The sequence below is a fragment of the Otolemur garnettii genome, unplaced genomic scaffold (assembly GCF_000181295.1).
Source record: "Otolemur garnettii isolate 467f Iridium unplaced genomic scaffold, OtoGar3 scaffold00113, whole genome shotgun sequence".
In the NCBI taxonomy this organism is placed as follows: Eukaryota; Metazoa; Chordata; class Mammalia; order Primates; family Galagidae; genus Otolemur; species Otolemur garnettii.
Window position 1 is genome coordinate 2,474,030 of NW_003852508.1, and position 6,648 is coordinate 2,480,677.

The following is a 6,648-nucleotide window of genomic DNA, read 5'->3' on the forward strand; positions in this document are numbered from 1 at the left end:
TAAGACAAAGACACAAAGGATCTGGCTACTCCAACTTCCAGAAGTTCTTGCTAAAGAACCCTAACTTTCCAGCAAGCTGTGGAATTTGCCCACCCCCTACTGCCCCATATTAAAGGAGTCTCTAACTGCTCCAGGGGTCCAGCTGCCATCTTTTTACTGCCCAGGTGGGTCACCCACAGTCTTCTTTCAATAAACCTGGCCTGAACATCTCCACTGCTTCTCTCTGGACACCACCACTTACACCTTTCAGTGATAATTACCCTAAAAGGCTGTTCTAGGTCACTCTCAAGATTCTATTGTACCACCTGCTTGATAGGGCTGAGCACAAAGGCCCACCAAATAGAGCCAAGTGCAAAAGCCCACCGAACAGGGCCGAGAACACAAGTCCTGCCCAGAAAGGGATGAGAGCACCAACTCAGAAGCCCCAGACCCTCATATTCCCATCCTGCCTTCCCCTCATGCTGATTTCCTTTTTGAACTCAGCCCATTGGCACCCAAGTGAAATAAATGGCCTAGCTGCCCACACTGTACCTGGATTCCGTTTCCTTTTTTCTCACGTCTCAGAAGAACCTCTCCGTTTTCAGAACCTCTCACTGCGAGGCCCATGGGCTAGAGCAGTTATTTTCAACCATGTGCTTACTTTACTGTAAGGGGAGCTTAGATGTCATCTAAAAATTTTTAAGGATCATTAACTAAATTATTTTCAAAAGAAGTTCAAAGCACAGTAAATATATTCTTTTTTTCACTTTTTTTAAAAATCAATATAATTTAAGTGTGCTGTAGAAGTTTAACTATAGGCTCAAGTGTACCATGATATAAAAAAAGGGTGGAAGACACTGGGCTAGAGGGTCCACTACATCCTTTGTCACTTGGCTCTCTAGGTTCTGACTGGTAGATTGGTAGGGGGTTTCCTCCTCCCCAGGGGTTAGTAATCACAGACAGGATTAAGGTGAGATGGGGGCTTGAGCCCCCTTTGTCCTTTTTCCCTAGGAGAGCCAGATTTCTAGCTATCAACCCAACAGATCCTTATCTTCCGTCTCCGGCCAGTGCTCCAAGAACATCTACCCACTGTCTCCTAAGACCACAGAAGCCCTAAGGACAACAGTTCCCACAGCTGTGTGGACTGGCAGCAATGTTCAAATTTCCCCTATATTCTTTCCTCTCCATATTGAAAGGTTCCAGACCCAAAGATAAAAATCATCCCAAGGCACGAGATGAAACGAAGGCAGAGATCCATTTCGTGCAATCAAAGTGGCTTTTATTCCACCTGGAGGGCAGATGGAGTGGGATTGCAGACTAGGGAGACATCTACACATGGGCTATGGCCGACAGGGACTTACAGGGTTTGGGTAGCCAGGATTGGTCTGTCCATAGCTTTACCTGGGCAGGAAGGTGGGACAAGGTTAGGGAAGTCTGGATTGGTCCGTTCACTATTTCCTGGGAGGGACATGCTTCCCAGGAAAGGGATCCTTCCTGGGTGGGTGGGTAACTTGATTCTATCACATTTTAGAAGCATCCTTCTACGGACTCTCTTCTTCAGAGCCCCTGGGCATGAGATCAACCACCCAGAGGCAGCATAACGTAATAAACAAAGCTACTGTGTTTAGAATCAGAAAATCTGAACTGGGTTCCCACTTTCAACTGTGAGAAGTTTGGCAATTTCTTTAACCTCGGCGCCTATAGCTCAAGCGGCTAAGGCACCAGCCACATACACCAGAGCTGGCAGATTTGAATCCAGCCTGGGCCTGCCAAACAACAATGACAACTACAACCAAAAAATAGCCAAGCATTATGGCGGGCGCCTGTAGTCCCAGCTACTCGTCAGGAGGCTGAGGCAAGAGAATCGCTCAAGCCCAGGAGTTAGAGGTTGCTGTGAGTTGTGATGCCACAGCACTCTACCCAGGGCGACAGCTTGAGGCTCTAGTCTCAAAAGGAAAAAAAAAAAAAACCTCTCTGAGCTTCTGACTTCTGATTACCTACCTACCTGATACAGAGCAGGTTTAAAGAATGTGGGTACAAACTCTTCTTATAAGGTACAATGTACCCATTGTATCTCCTACAATTCTACATAGAACGACAGAAGTCTGTCTTACATGGAGTTTGATTTGTTTGGTTATTTGGTAAAATTATGGACCTTTTTCAGGTAAGTTTCTGTGAGAATGTGATTTCTGAAATTCTACCTATGCAAATAAACACCTCATTTCTGGGTGGGAGGATTTCTGGGTGTGTTTGGGTTCCAGAAGTGTGATGAGCCGCAAAGAAGGAATTTCCTGTCACTTCCTGCTTTTGCAGCCCTGTATAGAAACAGCAAACACCTCGCTTGTGATGGTGTTTTACTATTTCCAAAGGCACTTTCGCACACAGGGTTTGAAATTAACCCAGGGTAGCCAGTCCAAAAGTGTGATAGCACAACAGACCAAAACCCTCAGATAAGAAAACCTCAGCCATCTTTTGTTAAACTGAAGGGGAGAAAAGAAATAATTTCTTTCCTCGACCCTTATAAATACATAGCAGGGACAGGTCCTTATTAACAAAAGAGAAAAGTAAGCCTTTCTGTTTATTTACACATGCCCTGCCCATAAAGCAGGAGGAACCTCAGTTCAAAGATGCTCTCAAACTGGTGGGTTAGATTCCCACTATACACTATAGCATCTCTAACAAACAAGGATCAATTTAAAAGTGACAAGACAAAGGAATAAACAGTTTCAGGCTCCCCACTTTGGGGAGTCACGTCTGCTCCCAGGCCCTCTGGCTAGTAAGAAGCATCAATTTGAATTTACTTCTCTGTCTTCATGATGAAAAGGGAGGAGGAAGCCCTACCCTACCCCTGCAGATTCTCCCCAGGAATTATTACTGCTGCTTCTTAATTATCTCTTGCTAAAAAATATTTAAGTCAAAGAGGCATATTTGGGAGTGAAATATTCTGGTTTCCTTCAAAGCCAAACATAAAGCAAATTGGCAAAAATGTAAAACAGGGTGATTTTTTTCTCACAAATTATTTCCTTTTGGAAAATATAGTCGTTTCCATTGAGATGTATTAATTACATTAATATGAAATAAGTTTGTTATTACTTTCAAGTGAATTAATAACTTTTTCAATTTCTGTGTTAGTTTACAGTATGCTAAATACCAGTAATACAACCCACATCAGCCAAAGCTGGGAGGCTCAATCATTTTTACGAGTGTAAAGGGATCCTGAGACAAAAATGTTTAAAGATGGTTTCCTCATCACAATACCCAGTGAAATGAGATTCTAAATATTTTTTACTGAAAGAAATGGCATTTGGAAGTTGCTAATTGTTTAGTTTGGAATGAGAGTGACTTTCAGTTGCCTTGAAGCCTTCGCTTTTCCTAGACAAGTCACTGAATGGCCCTTGAGTCCCTCAATAGACATTATGTATCAAGAGTCACCTCCCTCAGCCCCAGCCACTACCCCTTAGGACTGAGGGGTGGATAAACACGTGTAGAGAGGGACTGAGAGACCCACTTCCTTTTCTTATTGCTTCAAAGCTACCATAACTGTCCCCTGACCAGTGATGGGAGGCAGGTAAGCTCAATAGTCCCGTTCCGGGTTGCCCTGACATCAGGGATCAGGTAGTCAAAGAGCATCACACCAGGCCTTGGAAGTTGCAGGCCACAGAAAACTGCCCGTTATCCCTGAACAAAGAAACTGAAAAGGCCATAGCATTATTGGAAGTGCTCATTGAGAAGCAGGTGCAGCTCAGGCACGGGCCACCACAGGTGAAGAGGCACCACCCTGCCCACCCTGCCCACCCAAGTTAGTACTGCCAGGCAATAGGTAGAGGCAGCGAGCTTGGTATCTGGCAATCCACACCATCTGGCTTTCTGTGGCAGACAGCCCTTGAAGGGTGCTACTACACGCCAGTCAGGGTAGTGACTACTCTCTTCCTGCAAGGCAGTATTAACCGAGGTTGATGGCCTCACAGGAAGGACTCCCTCCCACACTCACATTTGACCCAAGACCTCTTTTAAAAAGGGCATGAGGGCTTGGGTACCAGTTGGGAATGTCATCAGGGTCTCCATGGGGTGACATTGTTTGTACTCTAAACTGTTGATGCCAGACACCTAGTTTTCAGTTTTATCCGTGTGGTAGACGAATAATAATGCCTTCCCCCCATCCTAGAGAATGTCTGTCTGCGTCCTAATCCCTAAAACCTGTCCCTCTGTTACCTTACCTGGAAAAGGGGCTTTGTAGATGTGACTAAGGTTAAAGCTCTTATGCTGGGGAGACTATCTTGGATTATCCAAGTTGAAGGGGGTTCAGTAGTGTACCCAGAGACCAGACCAGGAGAGGTTCAGGACAAGTTTAATGAAAGGGGACTGAGGCCCATGTGGGCAAAGATGGAGGATGCATGGAGAGTGGTCAGGGGCTTGTTTTTACACTGGATGTAGTAGGAGGGAGATCCCACAGGCTTTGGTGGGCTAGGGTCTTTCTGGCAGAACTCTTGGGACTGTGCCCAGTAGGGGAGGTGGGAGGTGAGAGGTCGGGGTGGGGGAAGCTTTTAGGCACTTGATACAAGGGGATCCTTAAAAGCAAAGCCCCTTTCCCACTGCACTCAGAGAGGTGGGATGACAGAATGAGGCACAGAGAGACCTGAGGAGAGGAAGGCTCTAGCACCACTGCTGACTCTGAAGCCCAAGGAAGAGGACCACAGGCCAAGCAGAGGGAACAGGGCTGGAAACAGACTCTGCCAACACCTTGACTATAGCCCCACGAGACCCATGTTGGAACTTCTGACCTCCAGAACCATAAGATAATAATTGCATTTTTTAAGCCTGAGAGTTCAGGGTAACATGCCATGATAAGTCTAGAAAGCTAATACAACTACTGATCACTCCTTCCTCACAGGGAGTTCCCATAGTCTCAGGTAAAACATGGTTTGAGAATTGTGTGTGGAAACCGCAAGAGCAGACCAGCTGAGCCCCATAAATGGACATCCCCGGAGCAGCTGAATGCGAGGCACCCAAGCAGCAGGAGATGCTGCAGGAAACTTGGCAGGGAGCAGGCGGCCACCTCTGAGCCAGGGAACAAGTGACATTGAAGAGTATTTGAAGGGAGTCTGCGGTGGCGGGGGGGGGCACTGCAGACTCAAAGAACTCAGAGACCGGCAGGCCCTGCCCTTGTCAGACGGTGCAGACATCTCAGAACCAAGTTAGAATCTGAGCGACCCCAGCTTTGCACGCGGCCTCCAACTCCGAGGTGCACCACAGCCCAGGGACTGTCCTGCACCTCAGCCCCCCACCCCCGCAGCGCCCTCCTCTCTGCCCTCGGGCCACTCCTCCGCCCAGGCCGCCTGAGGGCCCGCAGCAGGCAGAGGAGCAGGGCCACCCGAGCCTGCCAGTCCCCGCCCGCCACAGTGCCCTGGCCCAGCTGGCGCAGAATGCGCACTAGCTCATGTGGTACGTGCTGGTCAAGGACTGGAAGAAGATGATCATCTGGTTTCCAGACATGGTCAAGGACGTCAGCGGCAGCTACAAGAAATGGTGCAGAAGCCTCCTCAGGCGCACAGGCCTCACCCTTGCCCTGGGGCTGACCACCCTGCACATCACAGAGTTGGCTGTCAAAGCATTTGATCCCGAGGAGCTGGGCAGAGTGGCCCTGAGCAACCGCATGCCCTTGACAGCCTCTTGCTGGTGATCCTGAGCCTCATCTAAGCGAAGAGAAGAGCCGGGGTGCCCGAGAGCTCGTGAGCTGGAACATTCTGCCACCCTGGGTCTGGGTCCTGGGAGAAGCCTCCACCTTCAGGGACGTGAGAAGTTCCTCGCGGCGGAGTGCGCCAGCCCAACTACAGAAGGACCAGTGTGTACCCTACCTTGAGCCTCCCGAATACAGTTCTTCTGGGGCTCCAGAGCCATCAGCGAAATTACCAAGATGCAAATCATGGAGTTCCTGACCGGGTCTTTAAGGCCTTTCAGAGACACTCTGCAGGAGGCCAGAGCTCCGGGAGGCTGATCCCAGTGCCCACTGTACCTGCCACAATGTCCCCGAGGAATAGCAAGGTCTGGGGGCAGCTAATGGTTTCTGACCCTCACCAGGGCTATGGAAGGGTGGGGGTGGGTCACAGGGGTCTTCCGGATTTACAGGGCAGTATTCACGTGTAACCATCACGTTTTCAGTACCTTCCTTTTATATACTTTGTTTGTTTGGTTAGCAGGCCTGGGTGGGGTTCGAACCTGTCACCCCATGCAGGGGGCCAGAGCTCTAACCATTGAGCAATAGGTAACAAATAAATAAATATAGCCTGGCCACTTAGGCAGAATTATTAAGTTTTCCTAGTTTTTATCTGGAAAAATTAAGGTGTGTACTCCCTACTCAGAGTAAAACCTTCCAAATGTTTAGAACTGCTTTATTCATAACCTTACTAGGACTCAAAGAGTATAACCTGCAATGTGTTTGTGCCTGGAAATAAAAATTTGATTTCTAAACTTACCTGAGCCTGAAAAATAAAGATTTCCTGTTTAGCTCTGATTGAGAAAATCCTGTATCAATGTTATATTTCATAAAATGTCTCTCATTTGTAAAATGTAATAATTTAATTGCCTAAAAAAACTGGGTCTTTATCAAAAATTATTGCCTTTTAAAACTTGCTAATTATCAGTTTGATAAGTAAATAGTTAACTATAATT

At 47.4% G+C, this 6,648-nt stretch overlaps 1 pseudogene; it reads left to right on the forward strand.

The window, feature by feature from the left end:
- LOC111727588 overlaps nt 1-5,974 on the forward strand; it is an 8,230-nt pseudogene extending 2,256 nt beyond the window's left edge.
- Nucleotides 5,975-6,648: the final 674 nt, after the last annotated feature.